This window comes from Apostichopus japonicus, chromosome 9, assembly GCF_037975245.1.
Source record: "Apostichopus japonicus isolate 1M-3 chromosome 9, ASM3797524v1, whole genome shotgun sequence".
NCBI lineage: Eukaryota > Metazoa > Echinodermata > Holothuroidea > Aspidochirotida > Stichopodidae > Apostichopus > Apostichopus japonicus.
In genome coordinates this window covers 3,624,007-3,651,101 of record NC_092569.1, presented here as the reverse complement: position 1 = coordinate 3,651,101, position 27,095 = coordinate 3,624,007, and the positions used below count along the sequence as shown (strand labels likewise).

The 27,095-nt window shown below is 35.6% G+C and overlaps 1 long non-coding RNA gene across 6 annotated transcripts in view; it reads left to right on the top strand.

Annotated features, from left to right (window-relative positions):
• Positions 1 to 3,888, top strand: part of LOC139973391 (uncharacterized) — a 219,508-nt gene extending 215,620 nt beyond the window's left edge. For 2 of the 6 annotated variants that reach the window (XR_011795200.1, XR_011795197.1), the window contains 3 exons: positions 1,635 to 1,709; positions 2,477 to 2,578; positions 3,185 to 3,884. This is a non-coding gene — a long non-coding RNA (uncharacterized lncRNA). Of the gene's footprint in view, positions 1 to 1,634; positions 1,710 to 2,476; positions 2,594 to 3,184 lie in introns of all 6 variants that reach the window. The other 4 variants (XR_011795202.1, XR_011795199.1, XR_011795198.1 and 1 more) reach the window with 4 other exon arrangements.
• The last annotated feature ends 23,207 nt before the right edge of the window (positions 3,889 to 27,095 follow it).

The following is a 27,095-nucleotide window of genomic DNA, read 5'->3' as shown; positions in this document are numbered from 1 at the left end:
AGGCTTCCTTGCCATAGAGCCAATGTTTGTTCCCATGTTTGTTCATATAAACTAAAGTCTTAAAATTATTGCAACCTTACTTAACACGCAAGCATATGCAAGTATGGAAGTTATATCAAATTGTTCAAATGTATATGTTTTTGACACGATTTTGAGACATTTACAGTATATATAAAATTATATTATTTACACAAGTGTGTGTGTAAAAGTAACCCCAAAAGGTGTGCTTATATTACACAACTGTTGTGTAAAAAAAAAGGAACCCAGAAAGGTGTGCTAATATTACACAACTGTTTTGCAAAAAAACTACACAACTGTGGGGTAAAACCAGTGCCCTGCTTGACATGGGTAAAATTTACACAAAATGGGGTACAAAAGGGAACATGGTCATTGTTGTGCAAATTTTACACAATGCTCAGTTGGTAAAATAATTTACACATTGTGTGGTAAAATATTACCCCACAGTAAGGTAAAACTTTGCCAAAGCATTAATGTGTAAAGTTTACACATCTGTTGACCATGTTCCCTTTTTACACCATAGAGGTGGTCCATTTTACCCCATGTTGAGCAATTATTTTTAAGTGTGTAGCTGCAATCATTATCATTGGTCTATGTGAACTAAATGCTGTTAATTTATGATCATACTACAATACTGTTCAATTATTCTATGATATAATGAGTATAGTTGAAAGAAGAAGCTAGCTGCAATCATCATCATTGGTCTATGTGAAATAGATGCTACATCATCTATTATCATACTACAATACTGTTTAACAGTTTTATCATATAAGGTGAGTATGGTTGAATGCAGAAGCTAGCTGCAATCATCATCCATTGGTTTATGTGAATTAGATACTATTAACATATCATCATACTACAACACTGTTTAATAATTCTTTCATATAAGAATAAGTATAGTTGAAGCAGAATCAAGCCGCAGTCATTAATGAATGGTCTAAACTTTAAATTTTCTAATAGGTTCTTTATCCTTTTGATTTGGAGATGGATTTGGTAGATGCCGGATCTAAATTAATGACGTTGTTTATTTTACAAGAACTACTGATGTCATGGTGGTTTGTGTCAAAACCGTCTAACTTCACCTTAAAATTAAAACGATTATATCACACAATTACAAAAATTTCAATTTCAAATCCTTTCGTTTCATCTATTTGTGCTCTGAAAGTAAATTGACTTTCTGCCTATTTTTCTACTGGATTCCATTTTTATTATACTTTTATTACATACACACATGCACACACAAACATATATCTAGGCCTATATAGAAATATATATAGAAATATAATAATTATATATATATATATATATATCTAGGCCTATATATAAATATATATAAAAATATAATAATTATATATATATATATATATATATATCTAGGCCTATATATAAATATATATAAAAAATATAATATATATATATATATGATCGATAAGTGCCACTCTTTTGTTGGTTGAAGTCCAGTACGATTTAATACGGAAACCTTAATTGGAAACGATGGATGTATTAAACTTTATAGCAGGGTGGGTAAACGCACAATTCATATTTCAGCGTTAACAGCTGTCCTTGAAAAGAATAATAACTAAGCGAACTATTCATCTTTCATTTGTCCTAAAAAGCTGTTTGGTGATAACTGTCATTCCAATTGCCAAAAACTGAGTTCTGAATGTATTCCAGTCCTGGAGTTAATCGAGGTATCTAGCTTTCATTTCCTGCATTTTCATTTCCAAAGTTCAGGAGTCGCTTTCTTCATTTGTTTAATTATTTTTTTTGGCTATGAGAAACATTTCTTTTCCAAACACGTTCACTTTTTAAATGTAGTAAAAAACATCTTGTTTCAAAATCGTTGATGGAGTTACTAACTTACTATAATGACAAGGATGTCAGTTACGATCTTGCAATCTTTTGACATTGTAAAAACTGTAATGAAACATTTCTAATGCCGAAATCTGTTATAGTTATTTACCTAGGAAACTATCCACAAGTATATACGTTATTAAGGATACCGGGGGGACCTAGGGATCTTACCCTGAAGAATTTTCAATTTTGAAGATGTTGTGGTATAGATAAGATTAACTTTCACATGGAACATGCTCCTGCCACCATCTCCCAACCCCCACCACCTACCACCTACCACCTACCACTACCTCCTTTTCTTTATATTCCATGCCATATCGCTAACAGCACAGACCAGGTCTGAAAATTCGAAACATTATTTCAAGTTTTGCAACCCAATCAGTGATATGTAGGATAAGGTGACACTGTTAATCACACACCTACAGTGTGCATAAATGCTGTGATATTTACAATTGTTATTTTTTTCACATTTGGTCTTAAAGAGTTACAAGTAAACATTTTACTATTGTGTTGTTGGGTTTATCCTTTCTGTTAGCTTTAGAAGTCAAATCATCGTTTTGATGAATAACCCGAATAGAGGTCGCTATTTCTCTTTCCTCTAAAGGCTGAGCTTTCCAGTCCCGATTCTTTGTTGGTCTCTGTTGGTACCACACCAAAATTAGAATAGTGTTCATCCGCTCGAAACGTTAACCGTCAGAGAAAAGAGGTAAAAGTACCTAAGGTAAAGCTTGTTTAAGCATGTTATCAGTTACTGTCATCGTTTGTTCTGCCTTTATATTAAAGAGCACAATTTAAAGTACAGATGGTGTGAAAATTGGGAGGATCGAAGGTGATATAAACCATTTTAGAAAATCTTTGGTTAAATGTTGATATTACTCTGGGCGAGCAGATGGAAGGGTGGGGTGCAGTATGCTAAACTTGCTCCTCTTCTAGCTCAAAATCTAAACGGTCATGATATATGAAGGTTTGCAAATGCCAATATAGGCCAAGATCTCAGCTATCATGTGGTGGGTAGGATATACCAGTTGAAAACTTCTATCTATGCTTTGGCAGGTCTTGAAAGTGACGAGTTTAGTGTGTAAGTCAATAGAACAATTAATTGTGGTGCGAGACATGTAATACATGGTTTCGTAACATAAACAGCCATTCATAATATCACACTGCACAGTTACAATCCTGTCCATCCGAGACATACTGTTATCTGCGTTTGCACAGTGCTGATTCAATTACCTTTCTTTGAAGTATGTCTTATTATTACTAGTTTTCTTCACAAATCTACTTCATTTATCCATTTTTTTTTTTTTTTTTACAGAAATTTCAAGACGAACGCTTAAAAGTCAAAATGGTAACCTTCCTTTTCGACAACCATATTCTTTGCTTGACCGAGACGAATATCTTGAATGACCAACCCGCCTACTTACTCGGACGTTTGGGCCACTGCAACATCTTTGTGGCCATTTGTTCATTGAAAAACCGTTTGAATTGGACCCTTTCACAAAGGGTACAATCGGAAGAATACAAATGTCTTATTAGTGTAATGATGAAAATTAATTCACTTTTATGCAAACTAAGCCTTTCCAGTGGTGTTCTTTGTGAGGTCACAACGTTACTAGGTGTTCTAGTGTTACTGCGAACTTGAAGGTTTAATATCAATGGACGCTACAAGGATATGACAATTTAGCCCAAATTTGACAATTTAGAAATATTATAAGTTTATAATTTTTTCTTTAATTTTTATTTTGATCAACGTCACGCCTGATTCCATTCCAGGTGATAAGTTACTATAATAACGCATATGTTGGTGGAAAAATAAAAACGTACAGAAAATCTATTATGAATTTGTTCGATTTAAGACAAAATCACGACTTTTTTAATTCTTCTAAAGACTAAAACTTCGTCGAATTCCACTTTTGTCACGAGAGAAGCGTTTATTTGAGTTCTGGGAAGCCGTATAAGTATCCTGAGAGAAATTTGAAAACTTTCATTTTTGGCCGAAATTTTGCTCGATTTTGGCCAAAATCACGACTTTTTTAATTCTTCCCAAAATTGTACCTGCGGTGTGTGGTGCCCTTTTGATTCCTTTCCAGGTGATAAAAGTAGTATAAACAGTCATATTTTGGTGGAAAATGATATTAATAAACCATATCTTGACGTCATATCATATCAAATTTAAATGACTAAAACTTCGTCGAATTCCACTTTTGTCACGAGAGAAGCGTTTATTTGGGTTCTGGGAATCCGTATAAGTATCCTGAGAGAAATTTGAAAACTTTCATTTTTGGCCGAAATTTGGCAGTTTTGTAAGGCTATACCCTTATGATTTTGCTCGATTTTGGCCAAAATCACTTTTTTAATTCTTCCCCAAATTGTACCTGCGGTGTGTGGCGCCCTTTTGATTCCTTTCCAGGTGATAAAAGTAGTATAAACAGTCATATTTTGGTGGAAAAATGATATTAATAAACCATATCTTGACGTCATATCATATCAAATTTAAATGACTAAAACTTCGTCGAATTCCACTTTTGTCACGAGAGAAGCGTTTATTTGGGTTCTGGGAATCCGTATTAGTATCCTGAGAGATATTGGAGAACTTTCATTTTTGGCCGAAATTTGGCAGTTTTGTAAGGCTATACCCTTATGATTTTGCTCGATTTTGGCCAAAATCACTTTTTTAATTCTTCCCAAAATTGTACCTGCGGTGTGTGGCGCCCTTTTGATTCCTTTCCAGGTGATAAAAGTAGTATAAACAGTCATATTTTGGTGGAAAAATGATATTAATAAACCATATCTTGACGTCATATCATATCAAATTTAAATGACTAAAACTTCGTCGAATTCCACTTTTGTCACGAGAGAAGCGTTTATTTGGGTTCTGGGAAGCCGTATGAGTATCCTGAGAGCAATTTGAGAACTTTCATTTTTGGCCGAAATTTGGCAATTTTGTAAGGCTATACCCTTATGATTTTGCTCGATTTTGGCCAAAATCACGACTTTTTTAATTCTTCCCCAAATTGTACCTGCGGTGTGTGGCGCCCTTTTGATTCCTTTCCAGGTGATAAAAGTAGTATAAACAGTCATATTTTGTTGGAAAAATGATATTAATAAACCATATCTTGACGTCATATCATATCAAATTTAAATGACTAAAACTTCGTCGAATTCCACTTTTGTCACGAGAGAAGCGTTTATTTGGGTTCTGGGAAGCCGTATTAGTACCCTGAGAGAAATTTGAGAACTTTCATTTTTGGCCGAAATTTGGTAATTTTGTAAGGCTATACCCTTATGATTTTGCTCGATTTTGGCCAAAATCACGACTTTTTTAATTCTTCCCAAAATTGTACCTGCGGTGTGTGGCGCCCTTTTGATTCCTTTCCAGGTGATAAAAGTAGTATAAACAGTCATATTTTGGTGGAAAAATGATATTAATAAACCATATCTTGACGTCATATCATATCAAATTTAAATGACTAAAACTTCGTCGAATTCCACTTTTGTCACGAGAGAAGCGTTTATTTGGGTTCTGGGAAGCCGTACTAGTACCCTGAGAGAAATTTGAGAACTTTCATTTTTGGCCGAAATTTGGCAATTTTGTAAGGCTATACCCTTATGATTTTGCTCGATTTTGGCCAAAATCACGACTTTTTTAATTCTTCCCCAAATTGTACCTGCGGTGTGTGGCGCCCTTTTGATTCCTTTCCAGGTGATAAAAGTAGTATAAACGGTCATATTTTGTTGGAAAAATGATATTAATAAACCATATCTTGACGTCATATCATATCAAATTTAAATGACTAAAACTTCGTCGAATTCCACTTTTGTCACGAGAGAAGCGTTTATTTGGGTTCTGGGAAGCCGTATGAGTATCCTGAGAGCAATTTGAGAACTTTCATTTTTGGCCGAAATTTGGCAATTTTGTAAGGCTATACCCTTATGATTTTGCTCGATTTTGGCCAAAATCACGACTTTTTTAATTCTTCCCCAAATTGTACCTGCGGTGTGTGGCGCCCTTTTGATTCCTTTCCAGGTGATAAAAGTAGTATAAACAGTCATATTTTGGTGGAAAAATGATATTAATAAACCATATCTTGACGTCATATCATATCAAATTTAAATGACTAAAACTTCGTCGAATTCCACTTTTGTCACGAGAGAAGCGTTTATTTGGGTTCTGGGTAGCCGTATTAGTATCCTGAGAGAAATTGGAGAACTTTCATATTTGGCCGAAATTTGGCAATTTTGTAAGGCTATACCCTTATGATTTTGCTCGATTTTGGCCAAAATCACGACTTTTTTAATTCTTCCCAAAAATGTACCTGCGGTGTGTGGCGCCCTTTTGATTCCTTTCCAGGTGATAAAAGTAGTATAAACAGTCATATTTTGGTGGGAAAATGATATTAATAAACCATATCTTGACGTCATATCATATCAAATTTAAATGACTAAAACTTCGTCGAATTCCACTTTTGTCACGAGAGAAGCGTTTATTTGGGTTCTGGGAAGCCGTATGAGTATCCTGAGAGCAATTTGAGAACTTTCATTTTTGGCCGAAATTTGGCAATTTTGTAAGGCTATACCCTTATGATTTTGCTCGATTTTGGCCAAAATCACGACTTTTTTAATTCTTCCCCAAATTGTACCTGCGGTGTGTGGCGCCCTTTTGATTCCTTTCCAGGTGATAAAAGTAGTATAAACAGTCATATTTTGTTGGAAAAATGATATTAATAAACCATATCTTGACGTCATATCATATCAAATTTAAATGACTAAAACTTCGTCGAATTCCACTTTTGTCACGAGAGAAGCGTTTATTTGGGTTCTGGGAAGCCGTATTAGTACCCTGAGAGAAATTTGAGAACTTTCATTTTTGGCCGAAATTTGGCAATTTTGTAAGGCTATACCCTTATGATTTTGCTCGATTTTGGCCAAAATCACGACTTTTTTAATTCTTCCCAAAATTGTACCTGCGGTGTGTGGCGCCCTTTTGATTCCTTTCCAGGTGATAAAAGTAGTATAAACAGTCATATTTTGTTGGAAAAATGATATTAATAAACCATATCTTGACGTCATATCATATCAAATTTAAATGACTAAAACTTCGTCGAATTCCACTTTTGTCACGAGAGAAGCGTTTATTTGGGTTCTGGGAAGCCGTATGAGTATCCTGAGAGCAATTTGAGAACTTTCATTTTTGGCCGAAATTTGGCAATTTTGTAAGGCTATACCCTTATGATTTTGCTCGATTTTGGCCAAAATCACGACTTTTTTAATTCTTCCCCAAATTGTACCTGCGGTGTGTGGCGCCCTTTTGATTCCTTTCCAGGTGATAAAAGTAGTATAAACAGTCATAGTTTGGTGGAAAAATGATATTAATAAACCATATCTTGACGTCATATCATATCAAATTTAAATGACTAAAACTTCGTCGAATTCCACTTTTGTCACGAGAGAAGCGTTTATTTGGGTTCTGGGTAGCCGTATTAGTATCCTGAGAGAAATTGGAGAACTTTCATATTTGGCCGAAATTTGGCAATTTTGTAAGGCTATACCCTTATGATTTTGCTCGATTTTGGCCAAAATCACGACTTTTTTAATTCTTCCCCAAATTGTACCTGCGGTGTGTGGCGCCCTTTTGATTCCTTTCCAGGTGATAAAAGTAGTATAAACAGTCATATTTTGGTGGAAAAATGATATTAATATACCATATCTTGACGTCATATCATATCAAATTTAAATGACTAAAACTTCGTCGAATTCCACTTTTGTCACGAGAGAAGCGTTTATTTGGGTTCTGGGTAGCCGTATTAGTATCCTGAGAGAAATTGGAGAACTTTCATATTTGGCCGAAATTTGGCAATTTTGTAAGGCTATACCCTTATGATTTTGCTCGATTTTGGCCAAAATCACGACTTTTTTAATTCTTCCCAAAAATGTACCTGCGGTGTGTGGCGCCCTTTTGATTCCTTTCCAGGTGATAAAAGTAGTATAAACAGTCATATTTTGGTGGGAAAATGATATTAATAAACCATATCTTGACGTCATATCATATCAAATTTAAATGACTAAAACTTCGTCGAATTCCACTTTTGTCACGAGAGAAGCGTTTATTTGGGTTCTGGGTAGCCGTATTAGTATCCTGAGAGAAATTGGAGAACTTTCATATTTGGCCGAAATTTGGCAATTTTGTAAGGCTATACCCTTATGATTTTGCTCGATTTTGGCCAAAATCACGACTTTTTTAATTCTTCCCAAAAATGTACCTGCGGTGTGTGGCGCCCTTTTGATTCCTTTCCAGGTGATAAAAGTAGTATAAACAGTCATATTTTGGTGGGAAAATGATATTAATAAACCATATCTTGACGTCATATCATATCAAATTTAAATGACTAAAACTTCGTCGAATTCCACTTTTGTCACGAGAGAAGCGTTTATTTGGGTTCTGGGAAGCCGTATGAGTATCCTGAGAGCAATTTGAGAACTTTCATTTTTGGCCGAAATTTGGCAATTTTGTAAGGCTATACCCTTATGATTTTGCTCGATTTTGGCCAAAATCACGACTTTTTTAATTCTTCCCAAAATTGTACCTGCGGTGTGTGGCGCCCTTTTGATTCCTTTCCAGGTGATAAAAGTAGTATAAACAGTCATATTTTGTTGGAAAAATGATATTAATAAACCATATCTTGACGTCATATCATATCAAATTTAAATGACTAAAACTTCGTCGAATTCCACTTTTGTCACGAGAGAAGCGTTTATTTGGGTTCTGGGAAGACGTATGAGTATCCTGAGAGCAATTTGAGAACTTTCATTTTTGGCCGAAATTTGGCAATTTTGTAAGGCTATACCCTTATGATTTTGCTCGATTTTGGCCAAAATCACGACTTTTTTAATTCTTCCCAAAATTGTACCTGCGGTGTGTGGCGCCCTTTTGATTCCTTTCCAGGTGATAAAAGTAGTATAAACAGTCATATTTTGTTGGAAAAATGATATTAATAAACCATATCTTGACGTCATATCATATCAAATTTAAATGACTAAAACTTCGTCGAATTCCACTTTTGTCACGAGAGAAGCGTTTATTTGGGTTCTGGGAAGCCGTATGAGTATCCTGAGAGCAATTTGAGAACTTTCATTTTTGGCCGAAATTTGGCAATTTTGTAAGGCTATACCCTTATGATTTTGCTCGATTTTGGCCAAAATCACGACTTTTTTAATTCTTCCCCAAATTGTACCTGCGGTGTGTGGCGCCCTTTTGATTCCTTTCCAGGTGATAAAAGTAGTATAAACAGTCATAGTTTGGTGGAAAAATGATATTAATAAACCATATCTTGACGTCATATCATATCAAATTTAAATGACTAAAACTTCGTCGAATTCCACTTTTGTCACGAGAGAAGCGTTTATTTGGGTTCTGGGTAGCCGTATTAGTATCCTGAGAGAAATTGGAGAACTTTCATATTTGGCCGAAATTTGGCAATTTTGTAAGGCTATACCCTTATGATTTTGCTCGATTTTGGCCAAAATCACGACTTTTTTAATTCTTCCCCAAATTGTACCTGCGGTGTGTGGCGCCCTTTTGATTCCTTTCCAGGTGATAAAAGTAGTATAAACAGTCATATTTTGGTGGAAAAATGATATTAATATACCATATCTTGACGTCATATCATATCAAATTTAAATGACTAAAACTTCGTCGAATTCCACTTTTGTCACGAGAGAAGCGTTTATTTGGGTTCTGGGTAGCCGTATTAGTATCCTGAGAGAAATTGGAGAACTTTCATATTTGGCCGAAATTTGGCAATTTTGTAAGGCTATACCCTTATGATTTTGCTCGATTTTGGCCAAAATCACGACTTTTTTAATTCTTCCCAAAAATGTACCTGCGGTGTGTGGCGCCCTTTTGATTCCTTTCCAGGTGATAAAAGTAGTATAAACAGTCATATTTTGGTGGGAAAATGATATTAATAAACCATATCTTGACGTCATATCATATCAAATTTAAATGACTAAAACTTCGTCGAATTCCACTTTTGTCACGAGAGAAGCGTTTATTTGGGTTCTGGGTAGCCGTATTAGTATCCTGAGAGAAATTGGAGAACTTTCATATTTGGCCGAAATTTGGCAATTTTGTAAGGCTATACCCTTATGATTTTGCTCGATTTTGGCCAAAATCACGACTTTTTTAATTCTTCCCAAAAATGTACCTGCGGTGTGTGGCGCCCTTTTGATTCCTTTCCAGGTGATAAAAGTAGTATAAACAGTCATATTTTTTGGGAAAATGATATTAATAAACCATATCTTGACGTCATATCATATCAAATTTAAATGACTAAAACTTCGTCGAATTCCACTTTTGTCACGAGAGAAGCGTTTATTTGGGTTCTGGGAAGCCGTATGAGTATCCTGAGAGCAATTTGAGAACTTTCATTTTTGGCCGAAATTTGGCAATTTTGTAAGGCTATACCCTTATGATTTTGCTCGATTTTGGCCAAAATCACGACTTTTTTAATTCTTCCCCAAATTGTACCTGCGGTGTGTGGCGCCCTTTTGATTCCTTTCCAGGTGATAAAAGTAGTATAAACAGTCATATTTTGTTGGAAAAATGATATTAATAAACCATATCTTGACGTCATATCATATCAAATTTAAATGACTAAAACTTCGTCGAATTCCACTTTTGTCACGAGAGAAGCGTTTATTTGGGTTCTGGGAAGCCGTATTAGTACCCTGAGAGAAATTTGAGAACTTTCATTTTTGGCCGAAATTTGGCAATTTTGTAAGGCTATACCCTTATGATTTTGCTCGATTTTGGCCAAAATCACGACTTTTTTAATTCTTCCCAAAATTGTACCTGCGGTGTGTGGCGCCCTTTTGATTCCTTTCCAGGTGATAAAAGTAGTATAAACAGTCATATTTTGTTGGAAAAATGATATTAATAAACCATATCTTGACGTCATATCATATCAAATTTAAATGACTAAAACTTCGTCGAATTCCACTTTTGTCACGAGAGAAGCGTTTATTTGGGTTCTGGGAAGCCGTATAAGTATCCTGAGAGCAATTCGAGAACTTTCATTTTTGGCCGAAATTTGGCAATTTTGTAAGGCTATACCCTTATGATTTTGCTCGATTTTGGCCAAAATCACGACTTTTTTAATTCTTCCCCAAATTGTACCTGCGGTGTGTGGCGCCCTTTTGATTCCTTTCCAGGTGATAAAAGTAGTATAAACAGTCATATTTTGTTGGAAAAATGATATGAATAAACCATATCTTGACGTCATATCATATCAAATTTAAATGACTAAAACTTCGTCGAATTCCACTTTTGTCACGAGAGAAGCGTTTATTTGGGTTCTGGGTAGCCGTATTAGTATCCTGAGAGAAATTGGAGAACTTTCATATTTGGCCGAAATTTGGCAATTTTGTAAGGCTATACCCTTATGATTTTGCTCGATTTTGGCCAAAATCACGACTTTTTTAATTCTTCCCCAAATTGTACCTGCGGTGTGTGGCGCCCTTTTGATTCCTTTCCAGGTGATAAAAGTAGTATAAACGGTCATATTTTGTTGGAAAAATGATATTAATAAACCATATCTTGACGTCATATCATATCAAATTTAAATGACTAAAACTTCGTCGAATTCCACTTTTGTCACGAGAGAAGCGTTTATTTGGGTTCTGGGAAGCCGTATGAGTATCCTGAGAGCAATTTGAGAACTTTCATTTTTGGCCGAAATTTGGCAATTTTGTAAGGCTATACCCTTATGATTTTGCTCGATTTTGGCCAAAATCACGACTTTTTTAATTCTTCCCCAAATTGTACCTGCGGTGTGTGGCGCCCTTTTGATTCCTTTCCAGGTGATAAAAGTAGTATAAACAGTCATATTTTGGTGGAAAAATGATATTAATAAACCATATCTTGACGTCATATCATATCAAATTTAAATGACTAAAACTTCGTCGAATTCCACTTTTGTCACGAGAGAAGCGTTTATTTGGGTTCTGGGTAGCCGTATTAGTATCCTGAGAGAAATTGGAGAACTTTCATATTTGGCCGAAATTTGGCAATTTTGTAAGGCTATACCCTTATGATTTTGCTCGATTTTGGCCAAAATCACGACTTTTTTAATTCTTCCCAAAAATGTACCTGCGGTGTGTGGCGCCCTTTTGATTCCTTTCCAGGTGATAAAAGTAGTATAAACAGTCATATTTTGGTGGGAAAATGATATTAATAAACCATATCTTGACGTCATATCATATCAAATTTAAATGACTAAAACTTCGTCGAATTCCACTTTTGTCACGAGAGAAGCGTTTATTTGGGTTCTGGGAAGCCGTATGAGTATCCTGAGAGCAATTTGAGAACTTTCATTTTTGGCCGAAATTTGGCAATTTTGTAAGGCTATACCCTTATGATTTTGCTCGATTTTGGCCAAAATCACGACTTTTTTAATTCTTCCCCAAATTGTACCTGCGGTGTGTGGCGCCCTTTTGATTCCTTTCCAGGTGATAAAAGTAGTATAAACAGTCATATTTTGTTGGAAAAATGATATTAATAAACCATATCTTGACGTCATATCATATCAAATTTAAATGACTAAAACTTCGTCGAATTCCACTTTTGTCACGAGAGAAGCGTTTATTTGGGTTCTGGGAAGCCGTATTAGTACCCTGAGAGAAATTTGAGAACTTTCATTTTTGGCCGAAATTTGGCAATTTTGTAAGGCTATACCCTTATGATTTTGCTCGATTTTGGCCAAAATCACGACTTTTTTAATTCTTCCCAAAATTGTACCTGCGGTGTGTGGCGCCCTTTTGATTCCTTTCCAGGTGATAAAAGTAGTATAAACAGTCATATTTTGTTGGAAAAATGATATTAATAAACCATATCTTGACGTCATATCATATCAAATTTAAATGACTAAAACTTCGTCGAATTCCACTTTTGTCACGAGAGAAGCGTTTATTTGGGTTCTGGGAAGCCGTATGAGTATCCTGAGAGCAATTTGAGAACTTTCATTTTTGGCCGAAATTTGGCAATTTTGTAAGGCTATACCCTTATGATTTTGCTCGATTTTGGCCAAAATCACGACTTTTTTAATTCTTCCCCAAATTGTACCTGCGGTGTGTGGCGCCCTTTTGATTCCTTTCCAGGTGATAAAAGTAGTATAAACAGTCATAGTTTGGTGGAAAAATGATATTAATAAACCATATCTTGACGTCATATCATATCAAATTTAAATGACTAAAACTTCGTCGAATTCCACTTTTGTCACGAGAGAAGCGTTTATTTGGGTTCTGGGTAGCCGTATTAGTATCCTGAGAGAAATTGGAGAACTTTCATATTTGGCCGAAATTTGGCAATTTTGTAAGGCTATACCCTTATGATTTTGCTCGATTTTGGCCAAAATCACGACTTTTTTAATTCTTCCCCAAATTGTACCTGCGGTGTGTGGCGCCCTTTTGATTCCTTTCCAGGTGATAAAAGTAGTATAAACAGTCATATTTTGGTGGAAAAATGATATTAATATACCATATCTTGACGTCATATCATATCAAATTTAAATGACTAAAACTTCGTCGAATTCCACTTTTGTCACGAGAGAAGCGTTTATTTGGGTTCTGGGTAGCCGTATTAGTATCCTGAGAGAAATTCGAGAACTTTCATATTTGGCCGAAATTTGGCAATTTTGTAAGGCTATACCCTTATGATTTTGCTCGATTTTGGCCAAAATCACGACTTTTTTAATTCTTCCCAAAAATGTACCTGCGGTGTGTGGCGCCCTTTTGATTCCTTTCCAGGTGATAAAAGTAGTATAAACAGTCATATTTTGTTGGAAAAATGATATTAATAAACCATATCTTGACGTCATATCATATCAAATTTAAATGACTAAAACTTCGTCGAATTCCACTTTTGTCACGAGAGAAGCGTTTATTTGGGTTCTGGGTAGCCGTATTAGTATCCTGAGAGAAATTGGAGAACTTTCATATTTGGCCGAAATTTGGCAATTTTGTAAGGCTATACCCTTATGATTTTGCTCGATTTTGGCCAAAATCACGACTTTTTTAATTCTTCCCAAAATTGTACCTGCGGTGTGTGGCGCCCTTTTGATTCCTTTCCAGGTGATAAAAGTAGTATAAACGGTCATATTTTGTTGGAAAAATGATATTAATAAACCATATCTTGACGTCATATCATATCAAATTTAAATGACTAAAACTTCGTCGAATTCCACTTTTGTCACGAGAGAAGCGTTTATTTGGGTTCTGGGTAGCCGTATTAGTATCCTGAGAGAAATTGGAGAACTTTCATTTTTGGCCGAAATTTGGCAATTTTGTAAGGCTATACCCTTATGATTTTGCTCGATTTTGGCCAAAATCACGACTTTTTTAATTCTTCCCAAAAATGTACCTGCGGTGTGTGGCGCCCTTTTGATTCCTTTCCAGGTGATAAAAGTAGTATAAACAGTCATATTTTGGTGGGAAAATGATATTAATAAACCATATCTTGACGTCATATCATATCAAATTTAAATGACTAAAACTTCGTCGAATTCCACTTTTGTCACGAGAGAAGCGTTTATTTGGGTTCTGGGAAGCCGTATGAGTATCCTGAGAGCAATTTGAGAACTTTCATTTTTGGCCGAAATTTGGCAATTTTGTAAGGCTATACCCTTATGATTTTGCTCGATTTTGGCCAAAATCACGACTTTTTTAATTCTTCCCCAAATTGTACCTGCGGTGTGTGGCGCCCTTTTGATTCCTTTCCAGGTGATAAAAGTAGTATAAACAGTCATATTTTGTTGGAAAAATGATATTAATAAACCATATCTTGACGTCATATCATATCAAATTTAAATGACTAAAACTTCGTCGAATTCCACTTTTGTCACGAGAGAAGCGTTTATTTGGGTTCTGGGAAGCCGTATTAGTACCCTGAGAGAAATTTGAGAACTTTCATTTTTGGCCGAAATTTGGCAATTTTGTAAGGCTATACCCTTATGATTTTGCTCGATTTTGGCCAAAATCACGACTTTTTTAATTCTTCCCAAAATTGTACCTGCGGTGTGTGGCGCCCTTTTGATTCCTTTCCAGGTGATAAAAGTAGTATAAACAGTCATATTTTGTTGGAAAAATGATATTAATAAACCATATCTTGACGTCATATCATATCAAATTTAAATGACTAAAACTTCGTCGAATTCCACTTTTGTCACGAGAGAAGCGTTTATTTGGGTTCTGGGAAGCCGTATGAGTATCCTGAGAGCAATTTGAGAACTTTCATTTTTGGCCGAAATTTGGCAATTTTGTAAGGCTATACCCTTATGATTTTGCTCGATTTTGGCCAAAATCACGACTTTTTTAATTCTTCCCCAAATTGTACCTGCGGTGTGTGGCGCCCTTTTGATTCCTTTCCAGGTGATAAAAGTAGTATAAACAGTCATAGTTTGGTGGAAAAATGATATTAATAAACCATATCTTGACGTCATATCATATCAAATTTAAATGACTAAAACTTCGTCGAATTCCACTTTTGTCACGAGAGAAGCGTTTATTTGGGTTCTGGGTAGCCGTATTAGTATCCTGAGAGAAATTGGAGAACTTTCATATTTGGCCGAAATTTGGCAATTTTGTAAGGCTATACCCTTATGATTTTGCTCGATTTTGGCCAAAATCACGACTTTTTTAATTCTTCCCCAAATTGTACCTGCGGTGTGTGGCGCCCTTTTGATTCCTTTCCAGGTGATAAAAGTAGTATAAACAGTCATATTTTGGTGGAAAAATGATATTAATATACCATATCTTGACGTCATATCATATCAAATTTAAATGACTAAAACTTCGTCGAATTCCACTTTTGTCACGAGAGAAGCGTTTATTTGGGTTCTGGGTAGCCGTATTAGTATCCTGAGAGAAATTGGAGAACTTTCATATTTGGCCGAAATTTGGCAATTTTGTAAGGCTATACCCTTATGATTTTGCTCGATTTTGGCCAAAATCACGACTTTTTTAATTCTTCCCAAAAATGTACCTGCGGTGTGTGGCGCCCTTTTGATTCCTTTCCAGGTGATAAAAGTAGTATAAACAGTCATATTTTGGTGGAAAAATGATATTAATAAACCATATCTTCACGTCATATCATATCAAATTTAAATGACTAAAACTTCGTCGAATTCCACTTTTGTCACGAGAGAAGCGTTTATTTGGGTTCTGGGTAGCCGTATTAGTATCCTGAGAGAAATTGGAGAACTTTCATATTTGGCCGAAATTTGGCAATTTTGTAAGGCTATACCCTTATGATTTTGCTCGATTTTGGCCAAAATCACGACTTTTTTAATTCTTCCCAAAAATGTACCTGCGGTGTGTGGCGCCCTTTTGATTCCTTTCCAGGTGATAAAAGTAGTATAAACAGTCATATTTTGGTGGGAAAATGATATTAATAAACCATATCTTGACGTCATATCATATCAAATTTAAATGACTAAAACTTCGTCGAATTCCACTTTTGTCACGAGAGAAGCGTTTATTTGGGTTCTGGGTAGCCGTATTAGTATCCTGAGAGAAATTGGAGAACTTTCATATTTGGCCGAAATTTGGCAATTTTGTAAGGCTATACCCTTATGATTTTGCTCGATTTTGGCCAAAATCACGACTTTTTTAATTCTTCCCAAAAATGTACCTGCGGTGTGTGGCGCCCTTTTGATTCCTTTCCAGGTGATAAAAGTAGTATAAACAGTCATATTTTTTGGGAAAATGATATTAATAAACCATATCTTGACGTCATATCATATCAAATTTAAATGACTAAAACTTCGTCGAATTCCACTTTTGTCACGAGAGAAGCGTTTATTTGGGTTCTGGGAAGCCGTATGAGTATCCTGAGAGCAATTTGAGAACTTTCATTTTTGGCCGAAATTTGGCAATTTTGTAAGGCTATACCCTTATGATTTTGCTCGATTTTGGCCAAAATCACGACTTTTTTAATTCTTCCCCAAATTGTACCTGCGGTGTGTGGCGCCCTTTTGATTCCTTTCCAGGTGATAAAAGTAGTATAAACAGTCATATTTTGTTGGAAAAATGATATTAATAAACCATATCTTGACGTCATATCATATCAAATTTAAATGACTAAAACTTCGTCGAATTCCACTTTTGTCACGAGAGAAGCGTTTATTTGGGTTCTGGGAAGCCGTATTAGTACCCTGAGAGAAATTTGAGAACTTTCATTTTTGGCCGAAATTTGGCAATTTTGTAAGGCTATACCCTTATGATTTTGCTCGATTTTGGCCAAAATCACGACTTTTTTAATTCTTCCCAAAATTGTACCTGCGGTGTGTGGCGCCCTTTTGATTCCTTTCCAGGTGATAAAAGTAGTATAAACAGTCATATTTTGGTGGAAAAATGATATTAATAAACCATATCTTGACGTCATATCATATCAAATTTAAATGACTAAAACTTCGTCGAATTCCACTTTTGTCACGAGAGAAGCGTTTATTTGGGTTCTGGGAAGCCGTACTAGTACCCTGAGAGAAATTTGAGAACTTTCATTTTTGGCCGAAATTTGGCAATTTTGTAAGGCTATACCCTTATGATTTTGCTCGATTTTGGCCAAAATCACGACTTTTTTAATTCTTCCCAAAATTGTACCTGCGGTGTGTGGCGCCCTTTTGATTCCTTTCCAGGTGATAAAAGTAGTATAAACAGTCATATTTTGTTGGAAAAATGATATTAATAAACCATATCTTGACGTCATATCATATCAAATTTAAATGACTAAAACTTCGTCGAATTCCACTTTTGTCACGAGAGAAGCGTTTATTTGGGTTCTGGGAAGACGTATGAGTATCCTGAGAGCAATTTGAGAACTTTCATTTTTGGCCGAAATTTGGCAATTTTGTAAGGCTATACCCTTATGATTTTGCTCGATTTTGGCCAAAATCACGACTTTTTTAATTCTTCCCCAAATTGTACCTGCGGTGTGTGGCGCCCTTTTGATTCCTTTCCAGGTGATAAAAGTAGTATAAACAGTCATATTTTGGTGGAAAAATGATATTAATAAACCATATCTTGACGTCATATCATATCAAATTTAAATGACTAAAACTTCGTCGAATTCCACTTTTGTCACGAGAGAAGCGTTTATTTGGGTTCTGGGTAGCCGTATTAGTATCCTGAGAGAAATTGGAGAACTTTCATATTTGGCCGAAATTTGGCAATTTTGTAAGGCTATACCCTTATGATTTTGCTCGATTTTGGCCAAAATCACGACTTTTTTAATTCTTCCCAAAAATGTACCTGCGGTGTGTGGCGCCCTTTTGATTCCTTTCCAGGTGATAAAAGTAGTATAAACAGTCATATTTTGGTGGGAAAATGATATTAATAAACCATATCTTGACGTCATATCATATCAAATTTAAATGACTAAAACTTCGTCGAATTCCACTTTTGTCACGAGAGAAGCGTTTATTTGGGTTCTGGGAAGCCGTATGAGTATCCTGAGAGCAATTTGAGAACTTTCATTTTTGGCCGAAATTTGGCAATTTTGTAAGGCTATACCCTTATGATTTTGCTCGATTTTGGCCAAAATCACGACTTTTTTAATTCTTCCCCAAATTGTACCTGCGGTGTGTGGCGCCCTTTTGATTCCTTTCCAGGTGATAAAAGTAGTATAAACAGTCATATTTTGTTGGAAAAATGATATTAATAAACCATATCTTGACGTCATATCATATCAAATTTAAATGACTAAAACTTCGTCGAATTCCACTTTTGTCACGAGAGAAGCGTTTATTTGGGTTCTGGGAAGCCGTATTAGTACCCTGAGAGAAATTGGAGAACTTTCATTTTTGGCCGAAATTTGGCAATTTTGTAAGGCTATACCCTTATGATTTTGCTCGATTTTGGCCAAAATCACGACTTTTTTAATTCTTCCCAAAATTGTACCTGCGGTGTGTGGCGCCCTTTTGATTCCTTTCCAGGTGATAAAAGTAGTATAAACAGTCATATTTTGTTGGAAAAATGATATTAATAAACCATATCTTGACGTCATATCATATCAAATTTAAATGACTAAAACTTCGTCGAATTCCACTTTTGTCACGAGAGAAGCGTTTATTTGGGTTCTGGGAAGCCGTATGAGTATCCTGAGAGCAATTTGAGAACTTTCATTTTTGGCCGAAATTTGGCAATTTTGTAAGGCTATACCCTTATGATTTTGCTCGATTTTGGCCAAAATCACGACTTTTTTAATTCTTCCCAAAATTGTACCTGCGGTGTGTGGCGCCCTTTTGATTCCTTTCCAGGTGATAAAAGTAGTATAAACAGTCATATTTTGTTGGAAAAATGATATTAATAAACCATATCTTGACGTCATATCATATCAAATTTAAATGACTAAAACTTCGTCGAATTCCACTTTTGTCACGAGAGAAGCGTTTATTTGGGTTCTGGGTAGCCGTATTAGTATCCTGAGAGAAATTGGAGAACTTTCATATTTGGCCGAAATTTGGCAATTTTGTAAGGCTATACCCTTATGATTTTGCTCGATTTTGGCCAAAATCACGACTTTTTTAATTCTTCCCAAAAATGTACCTGCGGTGTGTGGCGCCCTTTTGATTCCTTTCCAGGTGATAAAAGTAGTATAAACAGTCATATTTTTTGGGAAAATGATATTAATAAACCATATCTTGACGTCATATCATATCAAATTTAAATGACTAAAACTTCGTCGAATTCCACTTTTGTCACGAGAGAAGCGTTTATTTGGGTTCTGGGAAGCCGTATGAGTATCCTGAGAGCAATTTGAGAACTTTCATTTTTGGCCGAAATTTGGCAATTTTGTAAGGCTATACCCTTATGATTTTGCTCGATTTTGGCCAAAATCACGACTTTTTTAATTCTTCCCCAAATTGTACCTGCGGTGTGTGGCGCCCTTTTGATTCCTTTCCAGGTGATAAAAGTAGTATAAACAGTCATATTTTGTTGGAAAAATGATATTAATAAACCATATCTTGACGTCATATCATATCAAATTTAAATGACTAAAACTTCGTCGAATTCCACTTTTGTCACGAGAGAAGCGTTTATTTGGGTTCTGGGAAGCCGTATTAGTACCCTGAGAGAAATTTGAGAACTTTCATTTTTGGCCGAAATTTGGTAATTTTGTAAGGCTATACCCTTATGATTTTGCTCGATTTTGGCCAAAATCACGACTTTTTTAATTCTTCCCAAAATTGTACCTGCGGTGTGTGGCGCCCTTTTGATTCCTTTCCAGGTGATAAAAGTAGTATAAACAGTCATATTTTGGTGGAAAAATGATATTAATAAACCATATCTTGACGTCATATCATATCAAATTTAAATGACTAAAACTTCGTTGAATTCCACTTTTGTCACGAGAGAAGCGTTTATTTGGGTTCTGGGAAGCCGTACTAGTACCCTGAGAGAAATTTGAGAACTTTCATTTTTGGCCGAAATTTGGCAATTTTGTAAGGCTATACCCTTATGATTTTGCTCGATTTTGGCCAAAATCACGACTTTTTTAATTCTTCCCAAAATTGTACCTGCGGTGTGTGGCGCCCTTTTGATTCCTTTCCAGGTGATAAAAGTAGTATAAACAGTCATATTTTGTTGGAAAAATGATATTAATAAACCATATCTTGACGTCATATCATATCAAATTTAAATGACTAAAACTTCGTCGAATTCCACTTTTGTCACGAGAGAAGCGTTTATTTGGGTTCTGGGAAGACGTATGAGTATCCTGAGAGCAATTTGAGAACTTTCATTTTTGGCCGAAATTTGGCAATTTTGTAAGGCTATACCCTTATGATTTTGCTCGATTTTGGCCAAAATCACGACTTTTTTAATTCTTCCCCAAATTGTACCTGCGGTGTGTGGCGCCCTTTTGATTCCTTTCCAGGTGATAAAAGTAGTATAAACAGTCATATTTTGGTGGAAAAATGATATTAATAAACCATATCTTGACGTCATATCATATCAAATTTAAATGACTAAAACTTCGTCGAATTCCACTTTTGTCACGAGAGAAGCGTTTATTTGGGTTCTGGGTAGCCGTATTAGTATCCTGAGAGAAATTGGAGAACTTTCATATTTGGCCGAAATTTGGCAATTTTGTAAGGCTATACCCTTATGATTTTGCTCGATTTTGGCCAAAATCACGACTTTTTTAATTCTTCCCAAAAATGTACCTGCGGTGTGTGGCGCCCTTTTGATTCCTTTCCAGGTGATAAAAGTAGTATAAACAGTCATATTTTGGTGGGAAAATGATATTAATAAACCATATCTTGACGTCATATCATATCAAATTTAAATGACTAAAACTTCGTCGAATTCCACTTTTGTCACGAGAGAAGCGTTTATTTGGGTTCTGGGAAGCCGTATGAGTATCCTGAGAGCAATTTGAGAACTTTCATTTTTGGCCGAAATTTGGCAATTTTGTAAGGCTATACCCTTATGATTTTGCTCGATTTTGGCCAAAATCACGACTTTTTTAATTCTTCCCCAAATTGTACCTGCGGTGTGTGGCGCCCTTTTGATTCCTTTCCAGGTGATAAAAGTAGTATAAACAGTCATATTTTGTTGGAAAAATGATATTAATAAACCATATCTTGACGTCATATCATATCAAATTTAAATGACTAAAACTTCGTCGAATTCCACTTTTGTCACGAGAGAAGCGTTTATTTGGGTTCTGGGAAGCCGTATTAGTACCCTGAGAGAAATTGGAGAACTTTCATTTTTGGCCGAAATTTGGCAATTTTGTAAGGCTATACCCTTATGATTTTGCTCGATTTTGGCCAAAATCACGACTTTTTTAATTCTTCCCAAAATTGTACCTGCGGTGTGTGGCGCCCTTTTGATTCCTTTCCAGGTGATAAAAGTAGTATAAACAGTCATATTTTGTTGGAAAAATGATATTAATAAACCATATCTTGACGTCATATCATATCAAATTTAAATGACTAAAACTTCGTCGAATTCCACTTTTGTCACGAGAGAAGCGTTTATTTGGGTTCTGGGAAGCCGTATGAGTATCCTGAGAGCAATTTGAGAACTTTCATTTTTGGCCGAAATTTGGCAATTTTGTAAGGCTATACCCTTATGATTTTGCTCGATTTTGGCCAAAATCACGACTTTTTTAATTCTTCCCAAAATTGTACCTGCGGTGTGTGGCGCCCTTTTGATTCCTTTCCAGGTGATAAAAGTAGTATAAACAGTCATATTTTGGTGGAAAAATGATATTAATAAACCATATCTTGACGTCATATCATATCAAATTTAAATGACTAAAACTTCGTCGAATTCCACTTTTGTCACGAGAGAAGCGTTTATTTGGGTTCTGGGAAGCCGTATTAGTACCCTGAGAGAAATTTGAGAACTTTCATTTTTGGCCGAAATTTGGCAATTTTGTAAGGCTATACCCTTATGATTTTGCTCGATTTTGGCCAAAATCACGACTTTTTTAATTCTTCCCCAAATTGTACCTGCGGTGTGTGGCGCCCTTTTGATTCCTTTCCAGGTGATAAAAGTAGTATAAACAGTCATATTTTGGTGGAAAAATGATATTAATAAACCATATCTTGACGTCATATCATATCAAATTTAAATGACTAAAACTTCGTCGAATTCCACTTTTGTCACGAGAGAAGCGTTTATTTGGGTTCTGGGAAGCCGTATAAGTATCCTGAGAGCAATTCGAGAACTTTCATTTTTGGCCGAAATTTGGCAATTTTGTAAGGCTATACCCTTATGATTTTGCTCGATTTTGGCCAAAATCACGACTTTTTTAATTCTTCCCAAAATTGTACCTGCGGTGTGTGGCGCCCTTTTGATTCCTTTCCAGGTGATAAAAGTAGTATAAACAGTCATATTTTGTTGGAAAAATGATATTAATAAACCATATCTTGACGTCATATCATATCAAATTTAAATGACTAAAACTTCGTCGAATTCCACTTTTGTCACGAGAGAAGCGTTTATTTGGGTTCTGGGTAGCCGTATTAGTATCCTGAGAGAAATTGGAGAACTTTCATATTTTGCCGAAATTTGGCAATTTTGTAAGGCTATACCCTTATGATTTTGCTCGATTTTGGCCAAAATCACGACTTTTTTAATTCTTCCCCAAATTGTACCTGCGGTGTGTGGCGCCCTTTTGATTCCTTTCCAGGTGCAAAATGTAGTATAAACAGTCATATTTTGTTGGAAAAATGATATTAATAAACCATATCTTGACGTCATATCATATCAAATTTAAATGACTAAAACTTCGTCGAATTCCACTTTTTTCACGAGAGAAGCGTTTATTTGGGTTCTGGGAAGCCGTATAAGTATCCTGAGAGAAATTTGAGAACTTTCATTTTTGGCCGAAATTTGGCAATTTTGTAAGGCTATACCCTTATGATTTTGCTCGATTTTGGCCAAAATCACGACTTTTTTAATTCTTCCCAAAAATGTACCTGCGGTGTGTGGCGCCCTTTTGATTCCTTTCCAGGTGATAAAAGTAGTATAAACAGTCATATTTTGGTGGAAAAATGATATTGATAAACCATATCTTGACGTCATATCATATCAAATTTAAATGACTAAAACTTCGTCGAATTCCACTTTTGTCACGAGAGAAGCGTTTATTTGGGTTCTGGGAATCTGTATAAGTATCCTGAGAGCAATTCAAGAACTTTCATTTTTGGCCGAAATTTGGCAATTTTGTAAGGCTATACCCTTATGATTTTGCTCGATTTTGGCCAAAATCACGACTTTTTTAATTCTTCCCCAAATTGTACCTGCCGTGTGTGGCGCCCTTTTGATTCCTTTCCAGGTGATAAAAGTAGTATAAACAGTCATATTTTGGTGGAAAAATGATATTAATAAACCATATCTTGACGTCATATCATATCAAATTTAAATGACTAAAACTTCGTCGAATTCCACTTTTGCCACGAGAGAAGCGTTTATTTGGGTTCTGGGAAGCCGTATTAGTACCCTGAGAGAAATTGGAGAACTTTCATTTTTGGCCGAAATTTGGCAATTTTGTAAGGCTATACCCTTATGATTTTGCTCGATTTTGGCCAAAATCACGACTTTTTTAATTCTTCCCAAAATTGTACCTGCGGTGTGTGGCGCCCTTTTGATTCCTTTCCAGGTGATAAATGTAGTATAAACAGTCATATTTTGGTGGGAAAATGATATTAATAAACCAAATCTTGACGTCATATCATATCAAATTTAAATGACTAAAACTTCGTCGAATTCCACTTTTGTCACGAGAGAAGCGTTTATTTGGGTTCTGGGAAGCCGTATAAGTATCCTGAGAACAATTTGAGAACTTTCATTTTTGGCCGAAATTTGGCAATTTTGTAAGGCTATACCCTTATGATTCTGCTCGATTTTGGCCAAAATCACGACTTTTTTAATTCTTCCCAAAATTGTACCTGCGGTGTGTGGCGCCCTTTTGATTCCTTTCCAGGTGATAAATGTAGTATAAACAGTCATATTTTGGTGGGAAAATGATATTAATAAACCAAATCTTGACGTCATATCATATCAAATTTAAATGACTAAAACTTCGTCGAATTCCACTTTTGTCACGAGAGAAGCGTTTATTTGGGTTCTGGGAAGCCGTATAAGTATCCTGAGAGCAATTTGAGAACTTTCATTTTTGGCCGAAATTTGGCAATTTTGTAAGGCTATACCCTTATGATTTTGCTCGATTTTGGCCAAAATCACGACTTTTTTAATTCTTCCCAAAATTGTACCTGCGGTGTGTGGCGCCCTTTTGATTCCTTTCCAGGTGATAAATGTAGTATAAACAGTCATATTTTGGTGGGAAAATGATATTAATAAACCATATCTTGACGTCATATCATATCAAATTTAAATGACTAAAACTTCGTCGAATTCCACTTTTTTCACGAGAGAAGCGTTTATTTGGGTTCTGGGAAGCCGTATAAGTATCCTGAGAGAAATTTGAGAACTTTCATTTTTGGCCGAAATTTGGCAATTTTGTAAGGCTATACCCTTATGATTTTGCTCGATTTTGGCCAAAATCACGACTTTTTTAATTCTTCCCAAAAATGTACCTGCGGTGTGTGGCGCCCTTTTGATTCCTTTCCAGGTGATAAAAGTAGTATACACAGTCATATTTTGGTGGAAAAATGATATTGATAAACCATATCTTGACGTCATATCATATCAAATTTAAATGACTAAAACTTCGTCGAATTCCACTTTTGTCACGGGAGAAGCGTTTATTTGGGTTCTGGGAAGCCGTATAAGTATCCTGAGAGCAATTCGAGAACTTTCATTTTTGGCCGAAATTTGGCAATTTTGTAAGGCTATACCCTTATGATTTTGCTCGATTTTGGCCAAAATCACGACTTTTTTAATTCTTCCCCAAATTGTACCTGCCGTGTGTGGCGCCCTTTTGATTCCTTTCCAGGTGATAAAAGTAGTATAAACAGTCATATTTTGGTGGAAAAATGATATTAATAAACCATATCTTGACGTCATATCATATCAAATTTAAATGACTAAAACTTCGTCGAATTCCACTTTTGTCACGAGAGAAGCGTTTATTTGGGTTCTGGGAAGCCGTATTAGTACCCTGAGAGAAATTGGAGAACTTTCATTTTTGGCCGAAATTTGGCAATTTTGTAAGGCTATACCCTTATGATTTTGCTCGATTTTGGCCAAAATCACGACTTTTTTAATTCTTCCCAAAATTGTACCTGCGGTGTGTGGCGCCCTTTTGATTCCTTTCCAGGTGATAAAAGTAGTATAAACAGTCATATTTTGGTGGAAAAATGATATTAATAAACCATATCTTGACATCATATCATATCAAATTTAAATGACTAAAACTTCGTCGAATTCCACTTTTGTCACGAGAGAAGCGTTTATTTGGGTTCTGGGAAGCCGTATTAGTACCCTGAGAGAAATTTGAGAACTTTCATTTTTGGCCGAAATTTGGCAATTTTGTAAGGCTATACCCTTATGATTTTGCTCGATTTTGGCCAAAATCACGACTTTTTTAATTATTCCCCAAATTGTACCTGCGGTGTGTGGCGCCCTTTTGATTCCTTTCCAGGTGATAAAAGTAGTATAAACAGTCATATTTTGTTGGAAAAATGATATTAATAAACCATATCTTGACGTCATATCATATCAAATTTAAATGACTAAAACTTCGTCGAATTCCACTTTTGTCACGAGAGAAGCGTTTATTTGGGTTCTGGGAAGCCGTATTAGTATCCTGAGAGCAATTTGAGAACTTTCATTTTTGGCCGAAATTTGGCAATTTTGTAAGGCTATATATACCCTTATGATTTTGCTCGATTTTGGCCAAAATCACGACTTTTTTTAATTCTTCCCCAAATTGTACCTGCGGTGTGTGGCGCCCTTTTGATTCCTTTCCAGGTGATAAAAGTTGTATAAACAGTCATATTTTGGTGGAAAAATGATATTAATAAACCATATCTTGACGTCATATCATATCAAATTTAAATGACTAAAACTTCGTCGAATTCCACTTTTGTCACGAGAGAAGCGTTTATTTGGGTTCTGGGAAGCCGTATTAGTACCCTGAGAGAAATTGGAGAACTTTCATTTTTGGCCGAAATTTGGCAATTTTGTAAGGCTATACCCTTATGATTTTGCTCGATTTTGGCCAAAATCACGACTTTTTTAATTATTCCCCAAATTGTACCTGCGGTGTGTGGCGCCCTTTTGATTCCTTTCCAGGTGATAAAAGTAGTATAAACAGTCATATTTTGTTGGAAAAATGATATTAATAAACCATATCTTGACGTCATATCATATCAAATTTAAATGACTAAAACTTCGTCGAATTCCACTTTTGTCACGAGAGAAGCGTTTATTTGGGTTCTGGGAAGCCGTATAAGTATCCTGAGAGCAATTTGAGAACTTTCATTTTTGGCCGAAATTTGGCAATTTTGTAAGGCTATACCCTTATGATTTTGCTCGATTTTGGCCAAAATCACGACTTTTTTTAATTCTTCCCCAAATTGTACCTGCGGTGTGTGGCGCCCTTTTGATTGCTTTCCAGGTGATAAAAGTAGTATAAACAGTCATATTTTGTTGGAAAAATGATATTAATAAACCATATCTTGACGTCATATCATATCAAATTTAAATGACTAAAACTTCGTCGAATTCCACTTTTGTCACGAGAGAAGCGTTTA